Source organism: Ursus maritimus, unplaced genomic scaffold (genome assembly GCF_017311325.1).
Source record: "Ursus maritimus isolate PB19 unplaced genomic scaffold, ASM1731132v1 scaffold_12, whole genome shotgun sequence".
In the NCBI taxonomy this organism is placed as follows: Eukaryota; Metazoa; Chordata; class Mammalia; order Carnivora; family Ursidae; genus Ursus; species Ursus maritimus.
In genome coordinates this window covers 4640609-4654584 of record NW_024423564.1, presented here as the reverse complement: position 1 = coordinate 4654584, position 13976 = coordinate 4640609, and the positions used below count along the sequence as shown (strand labels likewise).

The window sequence follows — 13976 nt, the reverse complement described above, 5'->3', positions numbered from 1 at the left end:
TACAGGGGCCATGGCAGCTTCCTTTCGAATCCCATTCATAATAGGGAGAGGACTCTCTGTCCTGGATTGAAGCCGGCAATGCTGTCTGATTTTACTCTTTGGACCCGGGAGCTCTCCCTGGGGCGAGGCTGCGCTGGGCGCACTTTTAAAGGACGGTTAAGTGTGGCGAGGCGCTGAGACTCAGCCCGAAGTCCTCATATAGGGACTCGGCAGCTCCCCCAGGACGGAGGCCCAGAGGGCGCGGCTCCAGGGCTCCCGACACCTCCAGGAGGACAGGGGCGGGGGGGATTTCTTGGTAAGCGTCTGGGTTCGAGTGGACCTTCGTCTAACTGGGAAGTTGGATTGGTTTTCTTCGGACAAGACGTTGGGGCATCCTCGGTGATGCTGACCCCAGGACGCCGTGTCTGAGGGGACCACGGGAGGCGCCGTTGTCCTTCCACTTACAACGGCTTCCAGAGGACTAGGTAGCCCGCAGGTTTCAATTTCCCTGGACTTTGCCTGTCGGATTTAGCTCGCGGAACGCGATGTCGCCGTTTGGGGTCGCCCCAGCCACCCAGTCGCCTTGGAGCAGCCCCTCCTGCCCAGATCTTGGGGACTGGCTGCGGACCCTCAGTCATTCCTCTGGGGCCACCTCACTCCGCCTCCCCAACATGGACCCCGAAAGAGCCCTGACCAGAGAGAAAGGTCTTCCTCATCGTCCTCTCAGACTGGGTAGCCCAATCCTACGCTGGCCTGAAGAGTGGCGGTTTGAAGGGAAGAGAAGGAAAAGGAGCAGTAGCCAAGAAGGAAGGAAAGGAGGAGATTGAGGGAGCTAGAGAAAATGGGTGGTGAGGAAGACAGCAAGAAAGACGGGAAGGAAATAGGATCAGGAATGGAATGGGAGGGGCTGGAATCCCAGAATTCGGAGGATCACCGGAGCTCCCAGGGCGGTGGGAAGAGCACAAGTGCAAAGGGACGGAAAGGAACACCTGGTTTTTTTCTGGCAGGAACTTCACCTCAGGGCAGGAAACTAGTCATCCAGGCAGAGCAGGTGCACCTCCCTGTGGCTAAGCTGCAAATGGACGTGATCTCGTTCCCCGACTCGCGAGCCCGGAGAGCGGCAGGGAGAACGTGAGTAGCGGCGACTCCTCGCGGGTCTCGGAGCTCTGCTCCAACCCCGGGGGGAGAAGACGAAACCGGCAGGAGGCGCATCCCGGGAACGCAGGGCGGAGGAAGGCGATGTGCAGACACCTCGGAGAGGCAGGCCAACCTGCGCCCGGTGGTTCCATGGTGTAATGGTGAGCACTCTGGACTCTGAATCCAGCGATCCGAGTTCAAGTCTCGGTGGAACCTTCCCCTTTGGGCCAAGCCGCAGCCACCTTTTACTCTCTTCTCCAATACCGAGCGACTGACACCTGCCTTCCCGTTCCCGCTGCCCCCGCTCCGGGGAGGGAAACTCCGGGGGCGTCGCGCGCGGGTCCGGCTTGGGCGCCTCGCAGCCGCGTGCCCCGCGCTCTGCCGCCTCCTCCTCAGGAATCGGGGACCCAGAAGCCCGCGTCTCAGAGTGGCGTCCCCCCCACACACACACTCCCCACGGACACAGGCGGGGCACCGGGCCAGTGCTGCCCCTCGTCGGGGTGCCCCTCGGGCCTCGGGATAAAAGGCGGCGGCGGCGGCCACTAAATCCTGCACCGCGAGGGGCGTCCCGCCGCGCGTCCTGAAATTGCACCCATTAGCCTGCACGCGTAGAAAACGATAGCAGTAAGAAACAGCGCTCCTTACCTCGGTCGCGCGGTGGCGAGACTGAAGTTTCGGGTCCTGGGTTCAAGCATAGGGTCGGGTGATTTTCGTTTAATTTTTCTCGGATCCTTTCCCACCAGCTACCAGAAGAATCGCGAGTCTCTGTTCAGGCCAGTAGGGGTCGCGGTTGTCCTAAACTTTGTACTTCAGTGTGGGGCGTCTCCTCCGTAAACCCTAAACCCAGGGAAAGAGAGATTCTGGCTGGGGATTCTCTGTGCCTGACCTGCGGCCGCCCTCGGGGCTCCTCCCGGGGCGAAGGTGACGTGAGCCAGGGCAGCTCCGAGTCCTGACCTGCGGTGCTCCCCCTCGTTCCTGGGGCGGCTCTGCTCCACGGAGAAGACGCCTTAGGACGGGACATGACGGAAACACGCCGGTTCTCTTCTGCTGGGTAGAAAAATCCGGTCCCAAGTTCTGAAGGATCTCATAGCTAGTGAAATGTTCGCCGCCAAATCTTAGTTTTGAAACTTCCACCAGTTCACAAAGGACTGTAAAATACAACTTTTTCAAAGGCTCGCTTTGAGGGTCTGAGAAGCAAGGGGTGAGGGCCGGAAGGCGGGAGGGGAGAAACGGGAAAGCGGAGACCGGAGGAGAAAGAAGATAGGAAGGAGAAGGGGCGGAATCCGAGGGCGGGGAGCCTGGTGTTCGGAGCGCTGGTTCAGTTGCCGCTTCTGGCTCAGTCTGGAGCGCTCCCGCGTTTGGGTTGAATCTCCTTGATCCCCTGAGAACTTCGGCTCTGCCTGGAAAGTGCGAACGTACGTTCCTGGCGTTTGTCCTTGCTCTCTTCATTAACTGTGGAAGTCAGAGTAGGAGGGTAAATAGACCTGAAAGTTATTGGGAACCAGGTTAGGACCTTGTTGAATTCCTTGGCCTTACCTGGCAAGTAGACTTTCCCTCTCTCGTCCTGCAAGAGGACTGCCGGCAGGACAGGCTTTGCGACGGTCGAAGCACCCAAGACCATAAAGATTGTCAGGGACTAGTTCTTTGCTGGGCTTGTGGTGGCTGAGCAGACTGTGTCCTTCCAGAGCGTGGAGCTGGGGGTCTGGCCAGGAGACTGAGCAAGGGGGCCAGTCAGGGTTAATCAGGGTTAATCAGGGTTAATCAGGGTTAACCTGCTTTCTCCAAAGCATCGCAGACATTCCTTTTTGACCTCCGCCTTCTTTACTGGATTGATTCTTTTAATGGAACTGCATTTATGCATAGATTTTAATACCCTTTTCTGGCCAACTATAACCGCACTCCCTACCAAGACCTGAGCTCCAGACTTTGCTTCAAGGAGAAGATGCCCTTCCTTTATATTCTTTAGTTCAAGCGCAGTGTCTGCCTGGTGACCAGGACAGCCCCTCACTGCTCCCCTCAGGTTAGGAAGAGCAGATGCTCCTCCACTCCCAGCCCCTCTGCAGCCCCACGCATATGTATGGCTTCAACCCATACAAGCATATCCTAGGCCTACGTCTTTCAAAACTTCTTTCCTCATTGCAGAGTGATACGTTTTCTTCTTGTCCTTCTTGTTGACTACCCAGCACTCCAGCATTTTTCTTCTTTTGTTTTTGGAATTATTGCTCCTTTTTTGGATAATATCTTCCTTGTACTGTTCATGAAGGTACTCTGCCCTCATTTGCTCAAGGAGAGGGCATTGACTCAAGCAACCAATCCAGTACCTCCCTGGAATATGAAACTGGGGCGGGGGGGGTGACCAAAGAGTAAATAAACCTTAGATTTATCCACTTGAAAAAAAGAGTCCCTGAAAACACTGGTCTTTTGTTCCTGCTATTTGTATCCTATGCGGCCCAACTGTGAATATGGAGCTTACATAGTTAAAATAATTGACCCATCAAATTATGATACAAATATACCGGAGGATAAAGCAAGAGGAGGCGTATTTGGGTGTGGGGGTGATAATAGAGGAGTATGTGAGAGATAATGTTTACAGTTTGAAAGTCAAGAAGTAGTAAAGGGGGGGTTGCTGTTTTCCTAAATAAACTTATAAGTATATATAACTTTGATAAAAATTTGTCCCAAATACAAACAATTCCTTTGCCATATATGTACGTATGTGTGAATTTAAAGTTTATTGTTTGTATCTTGAATATACATTTTTATGTAGTCATATTATTGGCTCTTTTCATGGAAGAATTCTGGGTTTGGAGTCTTGCACAGAACATTTTCCCACTGCAGGTCTATAAAAATATTAGCAAAAATAGGTTCAAACAAAACGATAGGTAAGTACTATCCAATTTTGGCAAAACATTGGAAAAAAGAATATTTTCATAAAATGCGGGGAATATGACCTGCTACATTTTCTTTTCAGGGTAGTTGGGCAGGCATTAGCAAAATTTGATTTGACAATTCCATTTTTAGGACTCTGGAGAAAAGGAGAGGAGTGATGACAGATATTTGTATAAGGGTGTTCCCTGCAGTAGTATGTGCGATAACAAATATTGGAGCCAATTGCATCACCATCAATTAGAGACTGGTTGAATAATGACTCATTTATATCAAGAAGGATCTTAACTAAAAAGAACAAAACAGGTAATGAAAACACTGATGGCAATGGCACTGGTAAGAGCTAATGTGTATCGAACATTTGCTTGTGAGAGTCATTGGCTATGTTCTTTCCCTACACATCTCATTAAAACTTTGGACAACCCAAATACTCCATTTTGCTCATCTTACTTGTAAAAATGGAAGCACGGAAAAGTCAAGTAACTTTTTCGGACTGATTATATTTCCCACCCAGAGCCTGTGCCTTCACCGTGGGTGTGACCGGGGTTTTCTTGTTCTCTCTTTTAGAGATTTTCAAATACGACTCTGGAACTCCAAACCTTTTCCTCAAATAGCCGCTCGTTGCTAGTGGTGCCCGGGAAATAGAAGCATAAGTTCAATGCCCCAACGAGAAATAGAAAGGCTTTAAAGGCCAACTTTCCCTGAAACACAAGCGTCCCTGGGTGGGATCGAACCACCAACCTTTCGGTTAACAGCCGAATGCGCTAACCGATTGCGCCACAGAGACACCTGGCGACGCACTTTGAGAAATTTTAGCCAGTTGTATTATATATATAATGGTTTTGTGTTCCTGGTCAAAGTTTTTATGATTTCCAGTTATAAGAGAAATGAACACTGGGGATATAATGTACAACATGACGGCTATAGTTAACCCTGCTGTATAGTACATTTGAAGGTTGTTAAGTAGGTGTTATGAGTTATCAAAAGGAAAAAATACGTTAAAAAACCTTTTTTAAATCTATATAAGATTGTGGATGTTCACCAAACGTGATCATTTCACAATACATGTAAGTCAAGTCTTTACGCTGTATATCTTAAACTTGTAAAGTGCTGTACCTCATTTCAATCTCAATAAAACTAGGGGGAAAGTATATGATACATAATCGTCTCGTTGTACAGAGGTACAGAGAAGTGTTCTTTGTGCCCAAGCTAGGGCACACTCAACTCTTCTGTTTTGCCTAACTTCCCTCCCCGCTCCAGAAGCCTGAGGGCGCGGGAGACATTGAGGCCAAGAGTCCTTTGCTTACCTAAATTTGGGCGACGACTTGGAGCCCGAATGAATGGAGAACTCCCAGGATCAAACATCAGGTGCCCGGGTGACAACCGCAGCCTCTCGGTTTGAAGTCATATATTTTCCGGTTCTTTGCTCCACTTCATCTGTCCTGCTCCCCGCTAGTACCCTCAGATCGCGGGGGCGGGGGGGGGGTGGGGAGCGCGGGCGCGCGCGTGAAGTACCAGAATCAGCCGTGCCTCCACCGCGCTAACCTCCTGGATGCGTCTAGATGGTAACTCCATGGGGGCAGGGACGTTGGGTTTGCTCACGATGCAGCCCCCTCGTTTACAATATTGCCTGGGACTTAGTAGGCTCCCAATAAATGCTCCGTGAAGGAGTCCATTCCGCCGCAGAGGCCTGGAGGGGACAGGAAAGGCACCAAGAATTTCACCTTGGACTATTAATTTTAGTTCTGGAGAATCCCCTGAATGGGAAGACGTGGAAGCCGGCCATTCTTTAAAATCTTTATACTGGAAGCTGGTTTAGAACGAGGTCAAGGTCCTGGTCTTGGAAACGTCTAGAGGACACCACCTAGAACGTCACTGAGCTCCCCAACCCAGGACGGTGCGGCGGCCTCAGCCTAGGGGACGCGGGTGGGCGCAGGGAGAAAGGTGATAGAGCTGGAGAAGGAAGTGGGTGTGAGTGAGGGCAGTCTGGAGTAAGAGAAAGAAAGGGCAAAGGGAAGAGGAGTGAAAAGAAAGCTGAGAGACACCAACACTAGCCAGTAAAGGAAAAACCAGTTAAAAAACGTTAAGGCTTTTTAAAAAGATCAGTTAATAGGTCTCAACCACAGCGCAGCAGGCTGTCGTTGGCGTGCGGTAATGGTACAGTGGTTAGTACTCCGCGTTCCGACCCTAGTAACCTTGCTTTAATACGAGTTTTGACGTTATCTAACTCGCTCTTTTCTTCTTTACACAACCCCCCACCCCAGAAAAGCCGGCGATATGGTGCGATTTCCCGCTATGAAACTGTAGACTGCTAACAGTTGTACCAGGCTCTCCAGGTCCCACGTGGCGGAACTCCCAGCCTCAGCCTACGACGGGGAGCAGAGGCATGCGTGACTTGAGGAAAGGCCGAAAGTCGCCCAAAGGCTAGGTCTGCAGCGCCCGCAGTCCCCACCCTTACCCCCGCCCCTAGAGGCGAGGCAAAGACAGCAAAAGCGCCAGACCCGCTTTGGGGAAGGAAAGAGCGTACACCCAGAACCACTTACTTTAATTTATGGGTAAGACTGAAGAAAAGCACCCAGCATTGCCTTGGAAAGCGAATTCTTGCTACTATTAGGTAGAAGACAAAAATCCCAGCTTTTCACATCTAGCTTGTTCAGTCTGTAGTCTGTAGTGTATGACTTCCACTGATGTCTTAATTATAGCAAAATGGACCTTTTCTTTTGGTACAAATTCTCCATAAATTTTAACATATATGTAGATTTGTGTAGTCACCACCATAATTAGAATACATACAGTTCCATCTCACCAAAAATCTTCTTTGTGCTATCTTGTCACTGTTACAACTCACCACAAACATCAACCCTTGCAATCATTGATCTGCCCATCACTGTAGTTCTATCTTTCTGAGAATGTCATAAGAATGGAAGCGTATAGTATGAAAAGTAGCCTTTTCAGACTGGCTTCTTTTACTCAGCACGGTGAAGTTGGGATTCCTTTAAGTTGTGTACATCAGCAGTTCCTTTTTATTGTGGTGTATTCCATCTAGTGGGTATACCACTCTTTTGTCTGCCAGTTAACCCTTTGAACAATATTTGATGATTGTAGTTTCTGCTCTTAAAAATCAAGCAGCTATGAACATTCCTGTAGAGATTTTTGTGTGCACATTAGTTTTCATTTCTTTAAGGTGCAGTCCTGGCAACCTAAGTTTGCTAGATCATATAGAACTTGCATGCTTAACTGTATGAGAAACTGCCAAATCTTTTCCAGGGTGGCTATACTATTGTGTATTCTCACCACCAGTGTTAAGAGAATTCTAGTTACTCCTTATCCCAGACACTTGGTACTGTCATTCTAGTAGGTGTGTAATGGTATTTCATTATGGTTTCAGTTTGCATTTCCCTAATGCCTAATGATGTACATGTGCTTATATCCTCTAGGGAAGTCTGTTCATGTCTTTTGCCTATTTTTTTCATTATTGTTTGTTTCCTTATTGTTAATTTAAGATTTCTTTATATGTTCTTGTCACTAGCCTTTTGGCATATTTGTGTTTGTTAATTTTTTTCTCCCAGTCTGTACCTTTTCATTCTCTTAGCTGTTTTTTTGGAAAACATTTTTAATTTCAGTGAAGTACAATTTATTGATTTTTTCTTTTTTTCTTTTTTCCTTTTTTCTGGATAGAACTTTTGGTGACATACCTAAAAACACTGCCTAACCCCATGTCATGAAGATTTTCTTCTATAAAACATTTAGTCTGTGCTCCATTTTGAGTTAGTTTTTGTATAAACTGTGGATTTTTCATCATATGGATGTCCAATTATGCCAACACAATTTGTTGAAAAGAAAAAAGCCTTTCTTCACTGAATTGCTTTTACACCTTTGTCAATAATCAATTGGACATATTTCTGTAGTACTATTTCTGGACACTTTGTTCTGTTTCATTGGTCTGTGTGCTATCCCTTTGCTTATCCACAATATCTTGCTAACTGAAGCTTTATAATAAGTCTTAAAAACGGGTAATCTTATTCCTCTAACTTTTTGGTATTTTTACAAAGTATATTTAGTTCTTTTTAGGTCTCTATCTCTCTGCCATTCCAGACCAACAGAATGAAAATCTGCTTATATCTACAACTTTAAAACTACAAAGACTGTGAATAGGAGGAAAAGATCATGGTCTTCTTTTCCTATGGTGTCTTCTTGAAGTAGATCCAGGCAGGAAGAAGGGGGAGTGCTGCGGGCGGCCGCAGGTCAGGCACAGAGAATCCCCAGCCAGAATCTCTCTTTCCCTGGGTTTAGGGTTTACGGAGGAGACGCCCCACACTGAAGTACAAAGTTTAGGACAACCGCGACCCCTACTGGCCTGAACAGAGACTCGCGATTCTTCTGGTAGCTGGTGGGAAAGGATCCGAGAAAAATTAAACGAAAATCACCCGACCCTATGCTTGAACCCAGGACCCGAAACTTCAGTCTCGCCACCGCGCGACCGAGGTAAGGAGCGCTGTTTCTTACTGCTATCGTTTTCTACGCGTGCAGGCTAATGGGTGCAATTTCAGGACGCGCGGCGGGACGCCCCTCGCGGTGCAGGATTTAGTGGCCGCCGCCGCCGCCTTTTATCCCGAGGCCCGAGGGGCACCCCGACGAGGGGCAGCACTGGCCCGGTGCCCCGCCTGTGTCCGTGGGGAGTGTGTGGGGGGGGGGGGGACGCCACTCTGAGACGCGGGCTTCTGGGTCCCCGATTCCTGAGGAGGAGGCGGCAGAGCGCGGGGCACGCGGCTGCGAGGCGCCCAAGCCGGACCCGCGCGCGACGCCCCCGGAGTTTCCCTCCCCGGAGCGGGGGCAGCGGGAACGGGAAGGCAGGTGTCAGTCGCTCGGTATTGGAGAAGAGAGTAAAAGGTGGCTGCGGCTTGGCCCAAAGGGGAAGGTTCCACCGAGACTTGAACTCGGATCGCTGGATTCAGAGTCCAGAGTGCTCACCATTACACCATGGAACCACCGGGCGCAAGGTGCCCTGCCTCTCCGAGGTGTGTGTACATCGCCTTCCTCCGCCCTGCGTTCCGGGACGCGCCTCCTGCCGGGTTTGTCTTCTCGCCCCAGGGGTTGGAGCACGGCTCCGAGACCCGCGAGGAGTCGCCGCCACTCACGTTCTCCCTGCCGCTCTCCGGGCTCGCGAGTCGGGGAACGAGATCACGTCCATTTGCAGCTTAGCCACAGGGAGGTGCACCTGCTCTGCCTGGATGACTAGTTTCCTGCCCTGAGGTGAAGTTCCTGCCAGAAAAAAACCAGGTGTTCCTTTCCGTCCCTTTGCACTTGTGCTCTTCCCACAGCCCTGGGAGCTCCGGTGATCCTCCGAACGGGACTTGGGACTTGCTGGGATTCCAGCCCCTCCCATTCCATTCCTGATCCTATTTCCTTCCCGTCTTTCTTGCTGTCTTCCTCACCACCCATTTTCTCTAGCTGCGCGGGCCTTCAGTCGGCTCAGGACCATCCCGGGGGTGGGGCGACTCCAGAGTAAAGAATCTGGGGTTCGGCGCAGCTCAAGACTGGCTGGTCACTTCCCGCCAAATTGAACCTCAAGCACTGGTCTCTACTACGGGTGTCTGGGGATGAGATGCGTCCCGGTATCGCCCCTGCGTGGCCACGCCGAGTACAACGTACAGAGCTCCAAGCAGGGCCGGAAGCTGCTGGAGCCAGAGATGCCAGAAAATTCACGGAATGCTGCACCATACTCAGTACCTTGAAATTAAAAGTCCGACAAACCACCGACTAAAATAGATGTACAGAAGAGAAAAAAAGTATGCTCCTGTCTCCTGGCTACAAGAGGGGGTTGGAAAAGCAATTGAGATAGTGTTTTGGGATTCAGACTGGATAGTCCGCCACTGTGAACCTGGGAATCATTACTAGGCAGAAGATTGAGTCATAGAATCCCCAGCCTTCTGCAGCCAGCTCTCTACTTTTTAAATTTCCAGTGACCCAGAGACGGCCAAAGCTCTCCAGCCACCATGTTTGCCCAACCCAGCATCTGAGCACCTGGACATTCCTAACTCTTGAGCCGGGAGGTAGGCGGGGAGGGGAGGTCTTGGACTCTTGGTGTGAGAAAGGAGGGAAAAGGTTTCTCCCCTTAGACTGAATGAAGTATGCTAGTCAGATTCAGTGGGTAGTTATCAATGAGCCAGAGCTGTGGTTTATATCCTGTTAACAGTGGTTAGTTACTCCTATGGAAATTAGTGTGGAGGAGAGGAATTTTCCCCCTATGCATTTTTTATCATGTAATTTACAAAGAGAATAAATATATCGATGTGTTCCTTAGGTTTTAAAAAAAAAGGATGAAAATAAGAAAAAGTGAAAGAAAGATGTTTCAGATGCCAGTACGGAGGCAATTTAATTGGGGAGGGGAAAAGGAGAGCTTCTTTGGGGAGAGAACTCAGAGTGGGCGCCACAGTTCTGAGAAGATCCTAGGGGATAAAGCTGGAGCTTCACTCTACCCAGTTGGGGCAGAGGAAGGAGGCTGACTGTTGGACTGAGTGGCATTCTCCTACAGGTGGCTTATTTGGGGTCCTATCCCCAGTCTCTCACAGTCTGGGGGTGCCTGGGTGGCTCAGTTGGTTGAGTGTCTGACTCTTGGTTTTGGCTCAGGTCATAATCTCATGGGTCATGATCTCAACGGTTGTGAGATGGAGCTCCGTATCTGGCTCCGCTCTCAGAGGGAAGCCTGATTGAAAAATTCTTTCCCCCTGCCTTTCCTTCTACTCACTCTCTCTCTCTAATAAATACCTAAATATTAAAAAAAAAGAATACTAGACACAGTCTGTTATTGAGGTTCTTGATGTTTCTTTCAGAAGTCTCAATTTCTTAAGTCAAGCAGAGAAAGACAATTATATGGTTTCACTCATTTATGGAACATAAGAAGTAGGAAGATCGGTAGGAGAAGAAAGGGAAGAAGAAAGGGGGGGGGTAAACAGAAGGGGGAATGAACCATGAGAGACTATGGACTCTGGGAAACAAACAGAGCTTCAGAGGGGTGGGAGGTGGGGGAATGGGATAGGCTGGTGATGGTTAGAAAGGAGGGCACATATTGCATGGTGCACTGGGTATTATACGCAAGTAATGAATCATGGAACTTTACATCAAAAACTAGGGATGTACTGTATGGTGACTAACATAATATAATAAAAAATATTATTAAATAAAAGAAGTCTCAATTTCTAGTTTGTAGAAGGGCATTGTGTAAGGGAAAAAGCGGAATCACTGTGTAGGATGACTGAATGGCTCTGGATAATGTTCCATTATAACCAACAATCTTAGCATGGTCAAGAAATATACACAAAACAGGGGCACCTGGGTGGCTCAGTCGGTTAAGTGTCTGACTCTTGGTTTTGGCTCAGGTCATAATCTCAGAGTTGTGAGATCTAGCCTCTCTAGGGTCTCTCTGCTCAGCGGGGAGTCTGCTCAAGATTCTCTCTCTTCCCCTCCCCCTCCCACACATGTGCTCTCTCTCTTTCAAAATAAATAAATCTTAAAAAAAAAAAAAAGAAAGAAGGAAATAGGGGTGCCTAGATGGCTTGTCGGTTAAGTGTCTGCCTTCGGCTCAGGTCATGATATTGGGGTCCTAGGATTGAGCCCCAGGTCTGGTTCCCTGCTCAGCAGGGAGTCTGCTTTTCCCTCTGCCCCTCCCCCTCGTGCTCTCTCTCTCTCACTCACTCTCAAATAAATATAATCTTAAAAAAAAAAGAAATAAACACAAATTAATTTGATTAGTGATTACCGTGATTAGTGATTACCCTGAGACTTTGTACCAGTTACAACCATTAAGTTATAATTATATATATGATATGATATGATATAATATAATATAATATAATATAATATAATATAATATAATATAATACATATTGCTAACATAGGGAGTTTGAAAGTATTCCTCCTTGGGGTCACACAGATAAAATGGCATTAAATCATTTAGTGTCTCTTTCTCTCCCTCTCCCCACCCTTTCTCTCTCATACCACACACACACACAGGCATGCACACACACAACTGCCTCATTAGCAGAGATTTAGTATAAATAGCATTAAGCATTTAGCAAGTTACAGGCCAATAAACTCAACTAAGCAGTTGTGAAATCTAATGTGCACTAGCTTTTGAAATTTTAAGAATGAGTGATCCAGTGTTTCTGCCATATCTTCAACTGGTTAAGGAGAGTACATGTGACCCTTGAACACCACTGGTTTGAACTGCGTGGGTCCACTTCTGTGTGATTTTTTTTCAATATATACAGTACTATAAATGTATTTTCTCTTCCTTAAGAGTTTCTTAATATTTTATTTTCTCTAGCTTATTTTATTGTAAGACTACAATATATAATAATACATTTAACATAAAAAATATGTGTTAATCGACTATGTTACTGGTAAGGATTTCCAGTCAATAGTTGGCTATTAGAAGTTAAGATTTGGGGAATCAAAGGTTATATGCAGATTTTTGACTGTGGGGGGGGGTGGTCAATGCCCCTAACCCCTCAGTTGTTTAAGGGTCAGCTGTATTTTATTTCCTTCTTATTTCAGCCTTCACACTGATAAACTCTGTTATGTGATGAGCTGCCCAATGAACATATTTCATGTCATTCTTCTCCATTTTGTTCTTGCTTTGGGATCAGAAGCAACGTGATTTGCATACACTTAAGCCCAAACAAAGCTTTCCTATTTCTGTTGAACAGTTTCAATGCCTGTGCAAAATACTTTCCTGAAAGTTCAGGATTTTCAACTCTACCTTGGTTATATTTAACTTCAATGCCCTGCTGACAACATCCCTAGACCTGACAGGGTAAGTGTTGTGTGGATTTGTCACCATGAGCTCCTCTAAACAAAAAGCTTCTCTGCATAGTTGTGTTCATTAATATACAGTTCTGCAAGTTTATGCCATACTCCTTGGTTACCAAAAAAAATGTTCTAAATCCTCATTCATGGTAAGCTTGAACAGCTTCTATATTTCTCGTAGGGCTTTTTGAGTATCAATTTTGTGTTTTCTTGCAGTAGTTGGATCTTCTTATAAAATTGGATTACATGGCTGTAGTATAACATCGTTATATCTTTCTATGGCTTCAGATTTTGCTTATCTCTGTGACTGCCAGGAAAATTCAACACCTGAAGGTCAAAACAATGTCAAGCCATACCTTGGGCTGCAAGTATCACATATTTTCCAAATGTCATTTCCAAGCTTAGAAACATAGTCATGGATTAATTCTTCAAATTCCACCATTTGATCACTGTTGCAAGAATTTTTTTCTTTTTTGCATTTTAGATCACATTTCCTCCCAAGTGACATCATAAAGTTCTGAGACCTTTGCTATCTTTCCAGAACCTAGAGGCAGCCAGGTGAGAGGATGAGCCAATTCATTTGTTCTTTCAGTGCTAGGGGCCAGCTATTGAAAATTTAACCATTATGAAGATGGCTTTTTGTTGGTACACAGCATTGGAAGTGCTCTAACCTCCACTTCATTCTCTCTTGTCTCACTGCCTGACATAAATTGTTTAAACTTCATCAAACCATAGGATAATTCTGGGTTAAAAGAAACTTAGAGTTCATCTACTTACTGTCCTCCTTTTATAGCTGAGAAAATTGAGGTAAAGTGACTTCATCGAATTTGCACAATATTCAATGGCAGAAATAATGTTAGAACCCTGGATGCTCAGAGCACAAAGCTGACATCACTTTCCTCTGTACCATGTGTTTTTTCTAGAGAATTTTAGAAATTAAAATTTTGTGATCATTTTTTTATGTCATAATTCCTTTTTTTATTATAATAATATGTTTTATTATATTATGTTAGTCACCATACAGTACATCCCTGGTTTTTGATGTAAAGTTCCATGATTCATTAGTTGCATATAACACCCAGTGCACCATGCAATACGTGCCCTCCTTACTACCCATCACCAGCCTATCCCATTCCCCCAACCCCCTCCCCTCTGAAGCCCTCAGT

General features: G+C 46.9%; 3 non-coding genes and 1 pseudogene across 3 annotated transcripts; 1 reads left to right on the top strand and 3 right to left on the bottom strand.

Moving 5' to 3' along the window:
- The first annotated feature begins 1260 nt into the window (after positions 1-1260).
- On the top strand, positions 1261-1332 carry TRNAQ-CUG. Its single transcript has one exon. It is a non-coding gene; the product is annotated as a tRNA-Gln (tRNA).
- A 3383-nt stretch (positions 1333-4715) lies between these two features.
- TRNAN-GUU lies at positions 4716-4789 on the bottom strand. Its single transcript has one exon. It is a non-coding gene; the product is annotated as a tRNA-Asn (tRNA).
- Positions 4790-8918: 4129 nt separating this feature from the next.
- Positions 8919-8990, bottom strand: TRNAQ-CUG. The gene has a single exon. It is a non-coding gene; the product is annotated as a tRNA-Gln (tRNA).
- A 3548-nt stretch (positions 8991-12538) lies between these two features.
- On the bottom strand, positions 12539-13632 carry LOC103678418 (annotated as a pseudogene).
- Positions 13633-13976: the final 344 nt, after the last annotated feature.